Source organism: Dermacentor variabilis, chromosome 2 (assembly GCF_050947875.1).
Source record: "Dermacentor variabilis isolate Ectoservices chromosome 2, ASM5094787v1, whole genome shotgun sequence".
Classification (NCBI taxonomy): Eukaryota; Metazoa; Arthropoda; class Arachnida; order Ixodida; family Ixodidae; genus Dermacentor; species Dermacentor variabilis.
In genome coordinates, this window is record NC_134569.1 from 262,911,187 (window position 1) to 262,932,073 (window position 20,887).

Below are 20,887 nucleotides of genomic sequence, written 5' to 3' on the forward strand. Positions count from 1 at the left end.
TACGGAGCGTTTCAATGGCAACCTTGGTGATATGCTCGCCATGTACGTTTCATCGGAGCATACAAACTGGGACATCTTCCTCCCATTTGTCACGTACGCATATAATACGGCTACAGAAGGTACAACAGGATTTTTTCCATACTTTCTTCTCTACGGTCACGATCCTTCTCATACCATCGATGCGGTGTTGCCTTATACACCAGACACGTCAGAGTGTGCTCCCATTTCAGCCGTCGCCCGATACGCCGAAGAATGCCGTCAATTAGCACGAAAGGTCACCTCCGCCGACCAACAACGACAAAAAGCCAATCGTGATGGCGACGCTACGAATCCAAACTTCGCCCGCGGCGCACTTGTCTTGTTGTCCGTGCCTTCTACCACGCCTGGAATTTCGACAAATCTTCTCTCGCAGTATGATGGACCATACCGCATCGTCGAAAGCCCTTCTCCGGTCAACTATGTCATAGAGCCGCTTACACCGACATCTGACAAGCACCGCTGTGGACAGGATGTTATTAACGTTCACCGCCTGCGTAGTGAAGAGGAGGACGAAGAATGGTTCCTGGTCTTCCCTGAAGGCCAGACTGGTGACCAGCCAACGTCAGAAGAGCCGGTACCCGGGCAGTCCGTCCCTGCAGCTCCCGCTCCTCCATCAGAGACATCGGCTCCGCACAGGCGCTACCCGTCAAGACAATGCCGTCCACCCGAGCGATACTAAGCCCGTTCTTTAACTATTGTATAAGGATGCAAGTGCACCCTCTAAAATAAAGAGGGAAGAGTGTTGTGTTATCATCGCTGCTTGAGCTAACAGAAGACAAGAAGAGAACGACGAAGGGAGCGCGTCGAAACGCGATGAAGGGGTTGAGTCCCGTTCAAGCTTCTGTTAGCGTGAAGGGAATTGTTTCGCCTGGCATGCAGCCGATAAAAATTTCAGTGCAAGTACAAGACGTAACCTTGGAAATGGAGCTGGATACGGGGCTACTGTGTCCGTACTGTCTTTGGATCAGTTTCGTCAAATGTTTCCCTCCATCAGCTGAAGTTGCGGACGTTCGATGGAGCCATCATCCAGCCTGTCGGAGTGGCTCACGTTGCCGTGCAGTACAGAGAGCAGAGCGCCCAGCTGCCTTTTTACATCACGAGAGAAAAGGCACCCCCTCTGCTATCTCGACAATGGTTGCAAGGCATCCGACTCGACTGGAGCTCAACGCTATTCCCAGGTGGGACGATTCTGCCTGTTCCAGACTGCGCTCTCTTCTAGACAGGCATCAGAGTTTGTTTCAGGACGAACTCGGGGCAATTACAGAAGAAAGAGTGACATTGTCCCTGAAAGAAGGTAGCGTGCCAAAATTTATGAAGGCAAGAAGTGTGGCCTTTGCACTGCAACCAGCAGTCGAGGCTGAACTTAAAAAGTTGGAAGACATGGGAGTCATTTCGCCAGTCGAGACAAGTGATTACGCGACGTCGGTTGTGCCAGTAGGAACGAAGGATGGTGGCATAAGACTATGCGGCGATTATAAGACCATCCTAAATTCTTGTCTTGAAACTGATCGGTATCCAGTCCCAAGAATCGACGAGTTGTTCACAGCGCTCGCAGGGGGCCAAGAATTTTCTAAAATTAACCTAAATCGAGCCTCTCAGCAGGTAGTAATGTCAGAATCGTCAAGAAAGTATTTGACACTAAATACTCATAAAGGACTTTTTTCCGTAAACAGGCTGCTTTTCGGGCTTTCTTCGGCACCTTCGATTTTCCAAAGAATTATGGACACAATGGTTGAAAGGCCTGAAAGGCGTCAGCTGCTATTTGGATGACGTTCTCATCACCGGCAAGACGTCAGACGAGCATTTTGCAAATCTCGAAGCGGTTCTCAAGCGGTTGACTGAGCGCGGCGTTCGAGTAAAAAAAGAAAAGAGCAAATTTTTCCAAACAGAACTACAATATCTGGGTCATGTTATCAGTGCAGCAGGTGTCAGCACAACGCCAGACAAGATAGAAGCACTGGTGAAAGCGTCCAGACCCACAGGCAAGCAACAACTACAATCGTTTCTGGGCATTGTAAACTACTACGGGAAGTTTGTTCCTCAATTGTCTACTCTGGCGAGTCCACTTTACAAACTGCTGCTTCGCGACCAGCCATGGCTCTGGGATGAATTGTGTCAAAGGGCGTTCGAGGAAATCAAGAATGCGTTGGCGCCATCCTCGATCCTGGCGCATTACGACCCAGATAAACCTTTGCAAGTGGCACGTGACGCTTCCCAGTACAGCGTGGGCGCAGTACTTTCTGATGTAACTGAAGATGGAAGCTCTCGGCCTGTGTTTTATGCGTCGCGCACATTAACTGAGGCCGAAAAGAAGTACAGTCAGCTAGAAAAAGAAGCGCTGGCCATTATCTTTGCCGTCAAAAAACTTCATTTTGACATCTATGGAAGATGTTTCACGTTGATTACGGATCACAAACCATTGCAAACAATTCTGGGGCAAAAAAACAGGCATTCCACCAATTGCAGCGGCACGCTTACAGCGGCGGGCTATCACGTTGTCCGTTTACAAGTACTCGTTCGTGTAGAAAAAGCCCAGTGACAACGCACAAGTACATTTTTTTTCAAGGTTCCCGCTACAGGGTCCTGAAGACGGCACGTACGAAGGCGAGGAATCGTTTTATGCTTTGCGTCTGGTCTCTATGCCGGTGTCCGCTAAACAAATTGCGCTCGCTACAGCACGTGATCCGGTGCTCAGTAAAGTGCTCCAGCTTACAAGCATAGGCTGGCCATTGCGTTTGCGAGATGCGAGCTTAAAACATTTTTCGACAGACGTTTGCAGATAAGCCTCCATCAAGGGTGCCTCATGTATGGCCTGAGGGTTGTTATTCCGTCTTCTTTTAGGGAATCCCTGCTCGACGAACTGCATCTAGGTCATCCTGGCATTGTGCGGAGCAAGGAGCTGGCTCCAAACTACGTGTGGTGGCCGTGAATTGACGCAGACTTAGAGACAAAGGTACGAAGTTGCCAAGCCTGCCAGGAACAATGGAATGATCCGTTTAAGGCACCTCTGCATGCCTGGTCATGGCCCACCGCACCGTAGAGGCGAATTCACTTGGACTTCGCGGGACCTTTCCGAGGAACTGTTTTAGTGGTTGTAGATGCTCACTCGAAGTGGCCGGAAGTGTTCGTGATGCGAAGCACTACGTCCGAGCGTACTGTTGCCTGCTTGCGTGAACTTTTCTGCAGATTTGGAGTGCCGGAGACGGTGGTCTCCGACAATGGACTACAACTGGTGTCCAAAGAGTTCAAGGCGTTTATGCGGAACGTCGGTGCCAGACATGTCGTGAGCGCCCGAGCACAAATGGTCTGGCGGAGCGTTTCGTGCAAACGTTGAAGTCTGCTCTACGCAAGTCATCTCCCGGTGAGTCTGTCAAAGAAACACTTCACAACATCTTATTGACGTACCGAAATACGCCTCACCCTACGACAGGAGAAGCTCCAGCTAACCTGTTGATGGATAGAAAATTGCGCACCAGGCTGGATGAAATGAAGCCTACAGTGGAGGGGAAGGTGATGTACGGTCAGTTCACCCAAATGCAGCAGCGCAGGAGCAACAGAGACTGTTTTTGTGGTAATGACAGTTTTCTAGTTCGCAAATACAGAGGCTCAACAAAGTGGGTTCGTGGAACCGTTCTTAAGAAGACTGGACCAGTCTCGTACAAAGTTATGGTAACCCCACCCCGAGGCAAGTTCATTTGGCGTCACCATCTCGACCAGCTGCTGGCTGGCGCCGGCCCTATGGTGACACCAAGGGCATCCGACTCCGACTTCTCAGAGGGGTTCCTGGTCTTCCCTGAAGGCCAGACTGGTGACCAGACTATGTCAGAAAAGCCGGTACCCGGGGAGTCCGTCCCTGGAGCTCCCGCTCCTCCATCAGAGACATCTGCTCCGCACAAGCGCTACCCATCAAGACAACGCCGTCCACCCGAGCAATACTAAGCCGTTCTTTAACTATTGTATAAGGATGCAAGTGCACCCTCTAAAATAAAGAGGGAAGAGTGTTGTGTTATCATCGCCGCTTGAGCGACAGCGGCGGCGCGACTATCGCGACAGCTTGCTATATTAGCCCAGTCACGCGGCCACCGGGCCGCATTCCACTGCGAGCCGTCATGGAATAAACCACGTTTGGTTCTGCTTACGCTCCTTCCTGGGGCGTCGGTTTTCATCCTGTGAGAACACCACAGGCGGCCCTTGTGCTGCTGTGCGCGCAATCAGCGTTCGGGGACTGCCGCTGAAACTAGACTGTGCCGAGTGACTCGTAATAAATCCACATAATACATATGGTGGAGGTGCGGGGTACTGGGTCATCTATCTACTGCCTCGTATAGATGACGCCCTCGACTCCTAACAAGGTGCGGAGTACTTCTCATCTTTGGATCTTCCCTCCGGTTATTGGCAAGTGCCGATGGCAGAAGATGACTGTGAGAAGACAGATTTCATTACGCGCAACGGCTTGTACGAATTTACCGTAATGCCATTCGGACTCTGCAACGCGCCTGCTACATTCGAGCGTATAATGGACACCATCCTTCGTAACTACAAGTGGGAAACATGTTATCGTGGAGTTTTCGCCAGATTTCCCGACGCACCTCGTTCGCTTGCGTGAGATGCAGACCTGCCTCACCTCTGATAGCCTCCAACTCAACCTCAAAAAGTGCCGTTTTGCTGCCTGCAAGTTAACAATATTGGGACATGTTGTATCGAAGGATGGTGTACTTTCTGACCCAGCGAAGCTTCGCGCGGTCGCAGAGTTTCTGATGCCCACTACTCTTAAGGCAACCCGCAGCTTTATAGGGCTCTGCTCTTACGTTCGGCGTTTTGTGCGCAATTTTGCAACTATCATCGCATCACTAACCAATTTGCTTACCGCTACCAACGGCATCTCCGCGTGGTCAACTTCCTGTGACGACATTTTCAAGCAACTACGTCGACTACTCACTTCGCCAACAATTCTTCGACACTACGATCCAACAGCGACTACAGAGGTACACATGGACGCCAGCGGCATCGGACTTGGTGCAGTCCTCGCACAACGGAAAGACGGCTATGACGAGTACGTCCTGGCGTATGCGAGCCGCACTTTAAAGAAGGCAGAAGCCAACTGCTCTGTAACAGAAAAGGAGTGCTTGGCCATTATTTGGGCTGTCGCCAAATTTCGTCCATACCTATGTGGTCGCCCTTTTGACATTGTCACCGACCGCCATTCCCTTTGCTGGCTGTCCTCGTCTCCAGGTCGCCTAGGCCGATGGGCACTTCGCTTACAAGAATATGACATCCGCGTTGTCTACCGATCGGGCACAAAGCACTCTGACACCGATGCGCTTTCCCGATCACCGCTACCTTCTGATGTGGCTTCAGTGTCTCCGCTCTTCGCATCCATGTCAGCCTTCAACGTCGCTGATATGCCGGACGAGCAGCGTAAGGATCCCCTGCTTTCAACTGTGCTGAATTTTCTCCACGACCCATCCGCCACACCCTCTTCTCGAAAACTTCGTCGCCAAGCCGCTCACTTTGCGGTACACGACAACGTCCTTTACCGCAGAAATTATTTGCCTGATGGTCGCAAATGGCTCCTCGTGATACCACGACGCATGCGTTCTGACATATGCGCTTATTTGCATGCTGCTCCTCATAATGGTCATGCCGGCGTTCTGAAAACGTATACTCAGCTAAGGCAGCGTTTCTACTGACACGGCATGTATCACTTCGTCCGCCAGTACGTACGCGCTTGCACGCTGCGCCAACGACGTAAAATTCCACAGCGCCCTCCTGGTGAGCTACAGCCGATACCCTGCCCGTTTCGGCCCTTCGACTGCGTCGGCATAGACCTATACGGGCCACTTCCCTGCAGCTCCTCGGGTAACCGTTGCATAATTGTAGGTGTCGACCACTTGACGCGCTACGCCGAGACTGCCGCACTCCTGGCAGCCTCTGCGCGCGAAGTTGCGTTTTTCATCTTGCGGAACTTCGTGCTTCGACATGGCGCACCACCCGAACTGCTCAGCGACAGGGGCCGCGTCTTCTTGTCCCAAGTAACCCAAGCCCTTCTCGCTGCATGCAGCATCGTTCACCGCAAGTCTACAGCCTACCACCCGCAAAAAAACGGCTTGACAGAGAGGTTCAACCGCACAATCGGTGACATATTGACTATGTACGCCGGCTCGGGCCACAGTAACTGGGACACTGTTTTGCCGTTCGTCACTGTTTCGTCACTGCGTTCGTCCCGTTTTGCTGTTCGGACACTGTTTTGCTGTATGGACGAGAGCCCTCGTGTACTATGGACACACTGTTACCATACCGACCCGACGCTTCCGAATGCACGCCTGTGTCTGAAGCCGCCAAATACACCGAGGACTGTACGCAGCTCTCGCGAACCCTTACGACCGCTGCTCAAGGTCGTCAAAAGCTGCGGCATTGCAGTGGCGCGCATACACCGCTTTTTCCGACTGGTTCCCTTGTTTGGTTGTGGGTCCCACCTCGTAGCCCTGGCCTTTCGACTAAACTCCTTGCACGCTATGATGGCCCCTATCGCGTCATAGACCGTACCTCCGCTGTCACCTACATTGTAGAACCTGTGACACCATCACCCGACCTGACACGGTTCATGTCAACCGACTTAAGCCGTACTATGACCCCCTCATCCTATGATGAGGGGGTCACACAAAACGAGAGCGTTGCCATTTTTGCAGAAGATATGGCCCGCCTTTCCCGCAGAGCAGACCCTGAGATGGCCGAAGAAAAGAAGTTGCGCTATCTCTTGCCCGGAGTGAAGGAGGAACTGTTTGCCGGGCTCGTGAGGAACCCACCGACGACAGTGGCCGAATTTACCAAGGAGGCTACCGCTATAGAACGGGCACTACAGCAACAGTACCGCCAATGTGACCGCAAGTGCTCGCCGGTGAATGCTTCAATTCTACCTGAGAGCTGCAGCACGTCTCTGCGTGAAGTTATCCCAGAGATTGTGCGAGAGCACATCCGGCAGCTCTGGATCTCTCCCATGGCACCAGCGGTGGCTTCTGTCACTGATATCGTTCGGGAGGAAATTCTAGAGGCCTTTTCGTCGCCCGACAGGAAGCCGGTGCCGCGAGAATTAACCTACGCGGAAGCTGTCTGTCGTCCATCTCCCGCCACTTCGATGCTGCTGACACCGTCGACCTCTACGACGCAGCCATCACCACCACCCCCGACGCCCTATTTTGAACAGTCACAGCCGCCGCCAACTATGCCGTATCGCCCACAGTCGATCGCTGCGCCTCGTTTCTACGGTGAATCCGCTGCCAGCTACCCGCTTCGAAAGACCGATTTGTGGGGCACCGCTGACCGCCGGCCGCTATGCTTTCATTGCGGCGAAGCAGGACATGTTTACCGCGCGGCTGGGTATCCAAGATTTCCCAGCTGCAATTACCCTGTGTCTAATGCACGTAGCTGCGACGAAAATTCTACAAACTTTCGGCCAGAAGGCTCAACGACGGCTCGATTGCGTTCCTCTTCTCCGGCTCATTACACCCCACCGACCCGTCGCGATTTCTCTGACGCCTCTAGGGGCAGGTCACCTAGCCCGCACCGGGGAAACTAGACGCAGCGACCTGCGGGGGTGAGTTTGCGAACCGGCTAGATATCCAAGAGCCCCCATCTCCGACGATCGACGACTCTACAACTCCGACGACTCCAGCCACACCCCCTGTAACCGACGCCATTAGCGCCGATCTTGTCGTTTGCCTTGACGGCCACCAAGTGGCCGCTCTCGTCGATACTGGTTCGCATTTTTCGATAACAAGTAAAAAGCTGGCCGATAGGCTGAGAAAAGTGCAGACGCCGTGGAGCGGGCCCAACATCAGAATTTCCGGCGGCCAGTTGATGACGCCGATTAGAAAATGCACAGCCAGGATAGTAACCGCCGGTGCAACCTTTGTCGCCACACTCGTCATTCTCTTTGAGTGTTGTAAGAAACTTATACTGGGGACGGATTTCTTGAGAGAGTACGGTGCAGTGATTAATGTCCGTGACCTCGTTGTCACATTTTCTACGAGCTCGGACGACGTCGACCCCGCGGAACACCAGCGACCCCGCTTACGTATCGCCGACAACGACGTCACGCTTCCGCCGCGAAGCTGTTCCCTCGTACCTGTAATCTGCGACAACTTGAACACCGGGACTGGAATCGCTGAACACATCGGCGCACTGGTACTGAGTCAAGGGGTTTCCATCGCCAGGGCCGTAATTAACGTACAAGACGGACATGCTGAATTCCTCCTGACGAATTTTGCCAGGGAACGTCGACACATTGTTAAAGGCAAGACTGTTGCTTACTTCGACGAATTTACTTCAATACAGGACTGCCTCTCAGTGGAGCACGCGACGTCCACCGTGGTTACACCTGCCCCTGTGGTTGACATGAATCCCACCTTATCGCCCGTGCAACGCCACAGCCTTCTTGAGCTCATCGATGAATTTTAAGAGCTGCTTCTCATCCACGTCACGAGTTAGCCAGTACGCCGCTCACTAAGCACCGTATTATCACCGAAGCCGACGCCAGACCAATTCGGCAGAATCCTTATCGTGTAGCACCTAAAGAGCGCGAGGCAATACAAACACAAGTGAAGACCATGCTTGAGGACGGAGTTATTCGGCCCTCTAAGAGTTCTTGGGCATCGCCTGTGGTATTGGTGAAAAAGGACGGCAGCCTGTGCTTCTGCGTCGACTATCGAAAACTCAACTAGATCACAAAGAAAGGCGTTTATCCGCTACTGCGTATCGACGATTCACTGGACAGGCTACGACGCGCATATTACTTTTCGTCGATGGACTTGAAAAGTGGCTACTGGCAAATAGAAGTTGATGAGAGAGACCGTGAGAAGACCGCTTGTGTGATGCCCGAGAGACTTTATGAATTTCAGGTGCTCCTCTTCGGTTTGTGTTCTGCGCCAGCAACGTTTCAATGACTAATGGACACGGTACTCTCAGGCCTCAAATGACAAGCCTGTATGGTGTACCTCGATGACCGTGATTGTTTTCTCCATCACGTTCGAGGAACACTTACAGAGACTACAGACGGTCTTTGAAGCAATACGCTCAGCTGGTTTAGCTTTGAAACGTGAAAAGTTTCATTTTGATTTTGAAGAACTTCAATTTCTCGGTCACGTTGTTAGTCGTGAAGGTGTCCGACCTGACCCTGCTAAAATCTCTGCCGTCGCTAATTTCCCAACGCTCCTGCTCCAGGGATCGCCGACCCGAGTGCTACCCAACCTGGGCCGACCGAGTTCGAGGAACGCCGGAAAAGGTAACGCGGGGCTCACCGCCAGAGCATGATAGAGGTAACAACAGACTAGCACAACTTGAGCGCGAAAACGAGATGATGAAGAACACCATAGCTCGATTGATGACAGAAATTGCCGAAATTAAGAAGGGTAGTCAACCCGTCATGGCTGACAAGCAGCCAGCCACTCCCCAGCCAATGGAAGTCCCCATGGTTAAGAAGAGCGATTCGGATAAGCAACCGGCAGCTCCTCAGCCAATGGAAGTCCCCATGGTTGAGATGATCGATACAGAGAGGCCCGCTAAGAAAAGGGCAATCGCTAACGAGCAAGAAAGAGCACCAGGCAGGGCCAAATCGGAGATTCGCGAGTTGCTCTCCGCTCTAAGTGACAGCATAAAGCAGATAAATGAAAAGTTCTCGCTCTTCCACAGCAACATGGCGTCCATGGAGGAGCGCACTAATCAGCGGATCAGCAAAATTGAATCCTTCTTAGAAAACGTTGTAACACCTGTGCTGGTACCTAAAGCTCCTACACTCCCAGCAACAGCATCGACTAGTAACAGCTCGGGGGCGATCGGCCCTCCAAAGGTTAGCACAGCACCTCAAGAGCAATACGATGGCCACTCAAACTAGCTCATTCAGAATGTGGCAATGGAATTGCAGGGGTTTCCTTCCCAAGAGGGCTCCCCTGCAACAATATATTCGCTCACACGCAGAGAAGCCAAATGTTATCGTTTTACAAGAAACATTAACATCTAACGTCACGCTGTCTGGCTACAAGCCCGTAGCAAAACATGAAGAACGACGGGGGATCGCCGTACTGATTAGCAACAAGCTGACCCACATCACTCACGACCTTAATATGACCGCAAGTACAGTCGAATACATGATGATAGAGATAATTCCTAGCCCAACTAACCGCGAAAGTATATTCATCCTGAATGTCTACAGTACTCCCAAAGCTCCACGACAACGCTTCAAAGCCCTAATCACCAAGGCCACGCAACTAGCACGCGACTCCCCTTTGATCATAGCTGGTGATTTCAACGCGCCGTACCACACCTGGGGCTACCCATATAACACTAACAAGGGGGAGGAACTCTGGCGTGAGGCCATAAACCTAAACTTGATGCTACTCACGGACCCAGCGTTCCCCACCAGATGTGGAACATCGTCGAGCCGTGACACGACACCGGATCTCACCTTTGTCAGGAGCAATGCAGCCGTCAAGTGGACGAACTTCGGGGTAGACTTTGGTAGCGACCATTACATCTTGGCCACGCACCTCCAAGTCGAGCAGAAGAGACAGCGTATGTTCCAGTATACAGATTGGGACAAATTTCGCAAAATTAGGGAAGAGCGAACGGAGTGTGTGGAGAAGGCTAGCCTCGAACAATGGGTTGTACAGGTTAAACAAGACATCAAAGCTACTACCAAAGAGGTTTGTACCGATCTTCCAGTGGAAAAGATGGACAGCCGTCTGGCTCACCTGTTGGAGGCGAAGCAGTCGCTCCTCGCCAGGTGGAAAGGACAACGGCTCAACCGTAGGCTAAGAAAAAAGATATCGGAAATCAATAGAACTATAGAGGAACACTGCAGAGCCCTTTCTAAGCAACAATGGGATGAGGTGTGTAACTCGATCGACGGGCAGCTGCGCAACGGGGGCACCTGGAACCTCCTAAAGCATCTCCTCGACGAGACAAACACTAAAACCAACCAACGCAACACACTGGCGCGCACCCTACACACAGCAAAGCGAAAATATTCGAACAATGAAATTTTATCCAACCTAGTGAAGAAGTACCTATCAGTCGCATCGGGCCCTACACCACCTTCCCCTGACTACGAAGGCTCCGACAACCCTGAGCTCGACGCAGAATTCGGGATTGAGGAGATCAGGCAGGCGCTCCATGCCCTCAACGGCAGATCGGCTCCGGGTCCGGACAAGATCACAAACAAAGCTCTACGGAACCTGGACGAAAAGTCCATCGAATACCTAACGGACATCATTAACCAAACATGGAGCAGCGGTAAAGTCCCGGAAATGTGGAAATCGGCCAACACCATTCTTATCCCCAAGCCAGGCAAGCCGCCCAGCCTCGATAACCTCCGCCCAATTTCGCTCACATCGGGCGTAGGGAAGGTTGCTGAGCACGCAATCCTAAACAGGCTTTCACGCTACCTGGAGGACCACGACGACATTTACCCGCACAACATGATCGGCTTCAGGGTCGGACTGTCGACGCAGGACGCGATGAAGCTCATCAAGCATCACATTATTGACTGTACTACGCGGGACACGAGAGCCATACTAGGTCTAGATCTGGAAAAGGCCTTCGATAACGTTCTTCACTCGTTCGTTTTGAACACAATCTCGAGTCTTAACCTGGGGAAGCACTTTCATTCCTACACGAGATCTTTCCTGTCAAACAGAGAAGCCACCCTTAAGATCGGGGACCTGACTTCAGACATGATCAAGCTGGGGTCTAAGGGGACGCCACAAGGGGCAGTCATATCCCCAACTCTCTTTAACCTCGTCATGATTGGGCTATCCAGGACACTCTCTGCTATCGACGGTATCAGTCATACCATATACGCAGACGACGTTACCATCTGGTGTACGGGAGGTAGTGACGGACAGGTAGAGATGGCCCTGCAAGAGGCGATTGATGCTACCCAGAGATACCTTGAGTCCACGGGCCTTCGGTGCTCACCGCACAAGTCGGAACTGCTACTTTATCGACCCAAGCGAAGAGGCCCGCAACCAAAGGGGTGGAAACCACTCGCCGATTGCGACATAAACCTGCGCACAAACGACGGAGGATATATTCCGAGGGTGGATGCTATCCGGATTCTCGGCATGATGGTAGAGTCGAATGGTTCAAACAACCAGACAGTGCTGCGACTCACTAAGAAGACGGACAATGCCATCAGATTAATCAGAAGAGTGGCCAACCGGCAGCAAGGCCTCGGAGAAGATAACCTCGTGAGATTGGTACATGCGTTCGTAATGTGTCATTTCACTTACGTCGCGGCTATGCACAACTGGCAAAGATCGGAGCGGGATAAGCTCAACGCATTAATCAGAAAAGGAATAAAGAGAGCTCTTGGCCTCCCCATATACACTCACACGGAACGCTTACTTCAACTTGGCATGCATAACACGCTAGAGGAAATAGCGGAAGCACAGGAGAGGGCCCAGTTCGTCAGGCTATCTACCACACAAGCTGGAAGACACATCTTACAGGAGCTGGGCGTTTCCCCCACAGTAATCAAAACAAAATTCTGTAGCATCCCTCGAGAGCAGCGGGACCGCATCATTGTCGCCCCGATCCCACGAAACGTCCATCCAGAGCACAACGTGGGAAGACGTCGGGCGCGCGCGAAGGCTCTCCTGGAAAAGGCTCGTGAACGGGCTTCGGAGAACAGTTTCGTAGACGCAGCGCGCTACGTCGACGGACAGGCCTTCGCTGTAGTTAGCGTAGATCATGAAAGGCAAATAACAAACGCAATCTCGATTCGGACGACGTCCTCTGAGATCGCAGAGCAGGCTGCAATAGCGATGGCCTTATTGGACGACAAGAGGACATCAATCTACAGTGACTCCATATCAGCTGTTAGGGCGTTTGCCAAAGGAACCATATCCGAGCTGGCCCTAAGGATACTAGGGAGCAAGGAGATCAAGCCACACACATTGATATGGTTTCCAGCCCACATGGGACAGATCGAGGGTGCCCCGCCCAACCTCAACGAGTCGGCACACGGAGCTGCGCGAGGGATCATCAACCGCGTAGCTACCGGGCAGCGTGACGTTGGGGCTACTGACAATCGGGACTCTCCTTCCTCCTACACGGAAATTACTAAGCACTTTTATTTGGCTCGGAGGATCTACCCCCTCCCACATTGCAAACTCAATAGACCTCAAGCTTTGACACTAAGGCTTCTACAGACGGGGGCTTACCCAAAGCCCCTACTTCTTCACAAGGTGTACCCCGAAATTCAGACTACAAATGCGTGTGCACTATGCAATGATTTAGCGAATTTACCTCACATGCTCTGGCGATGTCCCGCGTTACACAGCGATAAAAACAACTCTTCTTCACGTTGGGATGCGGTCCTACACAGCCCCAACCTCGAAGAACAGTTATGGGCTGTCCAACGGGCCCGCGACGCGGCGGAGAGACTCGGCCTCTCTGTCCCGACGTGGGAGCGGCCCGCTGCGCGCTAGTGCGCGCCCTAAAGGACCCTAATAAAGTTTTTCATCCATCCATCCATCCATCCGATAAAAAGGCAGTGCGACGTTTTCTGGGCCTTTTCGCCTACAACCGACGATTTATCGCGGAATTTTCGAGTATCGCATGCCCATTAACAAATCTTACCAGAGAAGATGTCACCTTTGTGGGAGGTGAAGACCAGCAGCGGACTTTTGATGACCTACGGCAACGGCTACAGACGCCTCCCGTGCTCGCACACTTTGATGACGACGCTCCTACGATTCTTCATACCGACGCTAGTAATGTCGGCCTCGGCGCAGTGCTTGTACAGCGGCAGGACGGCACTGAAAGAGTGATTGCGTACGCCAACAGGACGCTATCAAGAACGGAGGCTAACTACTCTACTACAGAAAGAGAATGTCCCGCACTGGTGTGGGCCGTCCTGAAATTTCGGCCATACATGTATGGTCGCTGTTTCACCGTTGTCAGTGATCATCATGCACTTTGCTTGCTGACAAATTTAAAAGATCCAGCAGGTCGGCTTGCACGCTGGAGTCTTCGGCTCCAAGAGTTCGACTTCACTGTTGTATACTAATCGGGGAAACGACACTACGACGCCGACTGCCTTTCTCGGTCTCCCGTGGAGACTGCAGTGCACGACGATGATGACGCGACTTTTCTAGGCGTGCTAGATACTGTGGCTGTTTCACACCAGCAACGCGAGGACGCAGAACTTGTTCCTCTTTTCGATTACTTAGAGGGAAGAACAAGCAGTGTGCCGAGGTTATTCACCAGAGGGCTGCCTTCATTCTGCTTAAGCCACGACGTTCTCTATAAAAAGAACTTTTCAGCTACTGGCAGCAGCTACCTACTCGTCATTCCAGCATCTCTTTGCGACGAAGCCCTACATGCCTGTCACAACGAGCCGACCGCTGGTCTCTTAGGCTACACTCGGACATTGCCAAGAATTAGGCTAAAGTACTATTGGCCGAGACTTGCGTCGATCGTGAAACGCGACATACAGACATGCCTGGATTGCCAGCGCCGCAAAGCCCTACCCGGCAAGCCAGCTGGACTGCTGCATCCTGTTCAGATACCGCAAGCACCATTCGAGCAAATTGGCATGGACATTTTAGGTCCGTTTCCACTGTCTACTGCCGGAAATAGATGGATAATCGTCGTCACAGATTACCTTACTCGATACGCCGACACAGGTGCTATCCAACTTGGAACAGCGGCCGAAGCAACGCGATTTTTCATCGAAGCCGTTGTCCTAAGGCATGGCGCTCCTGCAGTGGTCATAACAGACAGAGGTGCTGCGTTCACGACTGCGGTTCTGGATGCCGTTTTGCGACTAAGTGGTACCACTCACCGAGAGACCACGGCTTATCATCTCCAAACCAATGGGCTGACCGAACGTTTGAACAAGACTCTGACAGATATGATGAGTATGTACCTCGACGTCGACCACAGGAACTAGGACGAGATTTTACCATAGTATATATTTGCGTATAACACGGCCCACCAAGAGACAACACGCGTGGCACCTTTCAACCTCTTTTACGGCCGGGAAGTGACAACAATGTTGGACGCAATGCTACCACTCGAGTGCGCTGATGACGAGACTGGTGCCGAGGAATTTACGCAACGCGCAGAGGAAGCCAGGCAGCTTGCGCGTTTGCGAATCAAAGAACAGGAATACGATGCCCGACACTACAATCTTCGACACAAACCCGTCACATACAACGTCGGTGACTAGGTGTGGGTCTGGACTCCTATTCGTCGGCGGGGGCTGTCTGAGAAGCTCCTGCGAAGATACTTCGGCCCGTACAGAGTTCTGCGCCGCATCAGCGATGTGAATTATGAAGTTCTCTTTGACAGTCATAACTGCACCAAACGCCGGCGGCATCTGCCCGAGGTTGTGCACGTGCCTCGTATGAAGCCATATTTTTCCTCATGACCTCAACTTTGCACCATCTGGGCACAGCCTTCGGAGATTGGTGCATCGGGACGATGCCTTTTTTTCCAAAGGAGGGGCAAATGCCACATCCTATATGGTCGCTGCGGGTATGTGCCAGGCGATGAGAACGACGCTGAAGTAGCGCCCAAGTAGAAAAACAGACGACAACGACGTCGTGTGGACTGCTCTCATAAAGTGCATTTGCACGTCCTCGCTTCTCCTACTACGCTGTGACAATATCACCTCTCTGTTGTCTATGCTAGTTTTTCTAACATTGTACAACGAAAGTATGGATTTGTAACGATTCAGCAACATCTCTTACTGAGTACGTTTACCCTTCTCAAAGACTGCTGTTTTGTTATAATTGCTGTAATTATTTTCTGCATACATATGTTATCACCACTGTCTACTAATGGATTCTAATAGAATGGGTTATAGTCCATTGGAACTAAATTGACGCATTGTAGACCAGGGCATATCACCCGTAGCTGTGCTTCATATTAATGTGCAGTCTGTTCGCTGCAAAGAGGACAACCTGTTTATTCTTCTTGATGAGTTTAAATTTCATTTCTCCATAGCTATGCTAACAGAAAATTAGTACCGTGATGACTCGGACGTTGTTAATATCGAAGGTTATAACCCAGTTTAATTATATAGGAAAATAAGGACAGGAGGTGGCGTATGTATGTATGATAAAGATGAGATGAGATACGAATGGCTTAACGAGTCGTCTTAATGCACGGATGATATTGAAATTGTATGTCTTGAAGTACAAAACTGTGTTTGTTGCCGTATACAGACCACCCGATGGCAGCACAAACAATTTTATACAGTTTTTAGATAACATAGTTTCCTTCCTTAATCAAAATAGATATTGACACGTGTACTTATCTTTATCGGGCGACCACGTTTCGCCGCTTAACAAATGTAATCGTACACCGCGGTACGCACCTGCATGTATCCGAACTGTCTAGAAAGTTATCGATGCTTCTACCCGGCTGTCTGTTGTCGCCGACCCCTGTGTTATCTGATTTCATCGCGTGACGTGAATGGTGTAGAACTTTGTGGAAGGCACGCTGGCCCGAACGATTAGTCTGGAACATTCGACGACTGCTGTATAAAAGCCGACGCACTTGACCCGCTGATCAGATATTCGACGATCGCCGACCGTGTTCGCCGTTCTCGCCGTTCTTTAAGTGTAGCCTGTTTAAGTGTAGCCTGCTATAAGTGTAGCCTTTTTTGTGGGCACAGGTTCGCCCATTAAAAGTTAGTTTTGTCTTTCACAATATTTGCTACTGTGTTCTTCAACGTCACCACCACGTGACATCTGGTGGAGGTGCTTTTCGTTCATGAACCGGACGCCCCCGACAAGCCGTGATCCAAGCCCGGACCGCAAAGAGAACACCAACGTAGTCCCGGAGCATCGGGCAAGCCGCCGTCTTCAACAGCTGCCCCCGTACCCGAGAAGACCAAGAAGATGGTGGCCAAGGCAACCCCAATGGCAGCCCCAGCGTCCCCCATCGTGCTGCAGCAGCCCAGGGAACCTCCGGCGTTCCGCGGATCAACATTCGAGGACCCGGAAACCTGGCTCGAGGCGTATGAGAGGGTCGCTACGTTTAACAGTTGGGACTGCGACGACAAGCTGCGGCATGTCTATTTCGCACTGGAAGACGCCGCCAGGACCTGGTTCGAGAATCGAGAAGCCACCTTAACGACATGGGACCTCTTCCGAAGCGGCTTCTTGCAAACATTTACAAGCGTCGTACGAAAAGAGCGAGCCCAAGCACTACTAGAAAGCAGAGTGCAACTTCCAGATGAGACGATCACGATCTTCACCGAGGAGATGGCCCGTCTTTTCCGGCACACCGACCCGGAAATGTCAGAGGAGAAAAACGTCGGCTTCCTGATGCGGCGCGTCAAGCAAGAACTTTTCGCAGGACTTATTAGTAACCCGCCGAATACCGTAGCAGAGTTTTCTGCAGGGTCATCGACATCGAGAACACTCTGGATATGCGCACCCGGCAATATAACCGCCAGGGGCTCACTCCGCAGTACGCCATGCAAGGACTGGATTTCGACGACCTTCAGGAGACAATCAAAGCCATTGTGCGCGAAGAACTGCGCAAGGTCCTGCCTTCGTCGCAGCCCCAAGTAGCTTTGATCGCCGACATCGTGAAAGAAGAGGTGCACCGATCGCTTGGGGTTCCCTTGCTGCAACCACAATTACCGCAGCCCCAGCCAGAAGCGATGACATACGCCGCCGTCGCACGCCGTCAAGGTCCCCCTCCGCGAGCACGCTAGGGCCCTGCAACGACACAATTCCGTCGTCCGCCGCCGCCAGCACGCCTACCCGATGCTCAGCGCACCTACGCGAGGAAGACGGACATTTGACGAGCCTCCAACCACCGCCCACTCTGCTATCACTGCGGGGAAGTCGGCCATGTGTATCGCCGATGCCCATACCGGGAGATGGGACTGCGAGGTTTCGCCGTCAACGCTCCGCGCCCGCAGCAAGGTGAACGCCCTCGCGATATCGCCGACTACCTCGCCGCAACTCAGTTGAGCTCTCGACGACCGTCCCGTTCGCCGTCATCAGGCCGCTATCTGTTGCCGCAGCGCCGACCATACACTGGCCCAGCCCGGGGCCGGTCAGCGAGCCCATATTCGGAAAACTAAAAGCAGCAACCGATGGAGTTGCGGTTGCTGTTCGTCGAACTGACGAAGATCATCCACCGCCGACGAAGACGACGAAGAAACCATCTCGACGACCTAATGACAACACGCCGCCGTCCCGACGAAGTCAGGAAGCCAAGACTACACCGACGAAAGACTGCTTGACGACGCGACGTTCCTGCTTCAGTTCAACGCGGCGCCCCCGTGATCCGAAGCCAAGACCCAACTGCAACGCCAGACAAAGAACCACCGACCTCGACGTATTTCTCGACGGCCACGCAGTCACTGCCTTAGTCGACACAGGGGCCGATTACTCCGCAATGAGTGGACACATCGCCGCTTAGTTGAAGAAGGTTAAGACTGCATGGGAGGGCCCCCAAATTCGGACCGCTGGAGGACACCTCATTACGCCGACTGGAATCTGCACCGCAAGAATAACCGTTCATGACCGGACTTACCCTGCCACATTCGTTATCCTCCAACAGTGTTCACGAGACGTCATTCTCGGCATGGACTTCCTGAACCAACACGGCGCAATCATAGACCTGAAGTCAAATTCAATAACGCTGTCTGAAGAGCAAGCGATACCGCCGGAGAGCTTTCGTAGTCACCACGCCTTGAGTGTTCTCGAAGATCAAGGGAGCATCCCGCCTCGCTCGAGCATTGTTATTTCTGTCGGCAAACGTCTACTGCTAGACCGCGAAATTTGCGTCGTAAGAGGGATCGCTCGACTGAATGGAGGGAAAACTGAAGTGTTGCTGGCAAACTTCAGCCAGGAGTTCAAGCACATCAACAAGGGCACGACGATCGCGTACATCGAGGAAATTCTGGAAACCAGTAATGCGTTTGTCCTCTCGGATTCCGCCGCATCTACCCCGACGACGATGGTTCCCGAACCAGACTACGACATTATTCCAAGTCTCCCCGTGATTAAGCATCAGCAGCTCAGAAGTCTGCTCCGACGATACAAAGGCTGCTTTTCGACGTCATCGAGGATTCGACAAACACCAGACGCCAAGCATCGCATAATCACCGAGGAGTGCGCTCGACCAATGCGCCAGAGCCCTTACCGAGTTTCGCCGCGAGGACGTGCAGCTATAAGAGAACAAGTCGACGAAATGCTGCGCAACGACATCATAGAGCCGTCGAAAAGCTCGTGGGCATCCCATCTTGTCCTGGTAAAGAAAAGGGACGGAACCCTACGTTTCTGCGTCGATTATCGTCGTCTGAACAAGACCACGAAGAAGGACGTATACCCCCTCCCACAAATAGAAGACGTATTCGATCGGCTCCGCAACGCTAAATACTTCTCGTCGATGGACCTCAAGTCTGGCTATTGGCAAGTAGAAGACGACGAAAGAGATCGCAAAAACACGGCCTTCATCAACTCAGACGGCCTCTACGATTTCAAGGCTATGCCATTCGGACTGTGCTCGGCGCCTGCAACGTTCCAGCGCGTCATGGACACGGTGTTAGCAGGATTGAAGTGGCAGACCTGTCTGCCGCTTATTTGGATGACGTCGTCGTCTTCGCCGGAAATTTCGACGATCACCTCAGGCGGCTTGCGACACTACTAGAGGACATCAAGTCGTCAGGGCTTACTCTGAAGCCGGAAAAATGCCGCTTCGCATACGATGAGCTTCTGTTCCTAGGCCACGTAATCAGCAAATCTGGTGTCCGGCCAGACCCGCAAAAGACAGCTGCCATCGCACAGTTCCCGCTACCCATCAACAAGAAGGCAGTGCGTAGATTCCTTGGCATGTGTGCCTACTACAGGCGCTTTGTCAAGGACTTTTCATGCGTCGCCGAGCCGTTGACACGCCTAAATAAATGTGATGTTGAATTCACGTGCGAAACGCCGCAGGCCGACGCATTTGAAGAACTCAAACGACGCATGCAGTCGCCGCCGGTACTTGCGCACTTCGACGAGTACGGCGATACAGAAATCCATACTGACGCCAGTAGCCTAGGCCTCGATGCCGTTCTAGTCCTGAGGAGAAACGGAGTCGAACACGTTATAGCTTACGCTAGCCGGTCGCTGCCAAAAGCGAAAGGCAACTATTCTACGACTGAAACGGAATGCCTCGCCATCGTTTGTGCTACAGTTAAATTTCGCCCTTATCTTTATGGCAGGCCATTCAAAGTCGTCAGTGACCATCACGCGTTGTGTTGGCTAGCGAATATAAAGGATCTTTCGGGACGACTGGCGCGGTGGAGCCTCAGACTACAAGAATACGACATCACTGTAACCTACAAGTCCGGACGAAAACACTCCGATGCCCATTGCCTATCACGCGCACCCATCGACCCGCCACCGCAAGATGACGAGAATGACGACGCCTTATTTGGAATGATAAGCGCGGAAGACTTCGCTGAACAGCAACGAGCAGACCCGGAGCTAAAAGGCCTCGCAGAATATTTGGAAGGGCACACCGACATTGTCCCCAGGGCATTTAAGCGCAGATTATCTACCTTCACGCTTCAAAACAATCTACTCGTGAACAAGAACTTCTCACCAGTCCGTGCCAATTACCTTCTTGTTGTCCCGTCAGGACTTCTTCCAGAAGTATTGCACGCCCTACATGATGATCCGATCGCTGGACACCTCGGATTTTCCCGGACACTATCGAGGATACAAGAAAAGTATTATTGGCCGCGCCTGACCGCCGACGTCGCCCGCTATGTCAGAACATGCCGAGACTGTCAGCGACGCAAGACACCGCCGACAAGGCCAGCCGGAATACT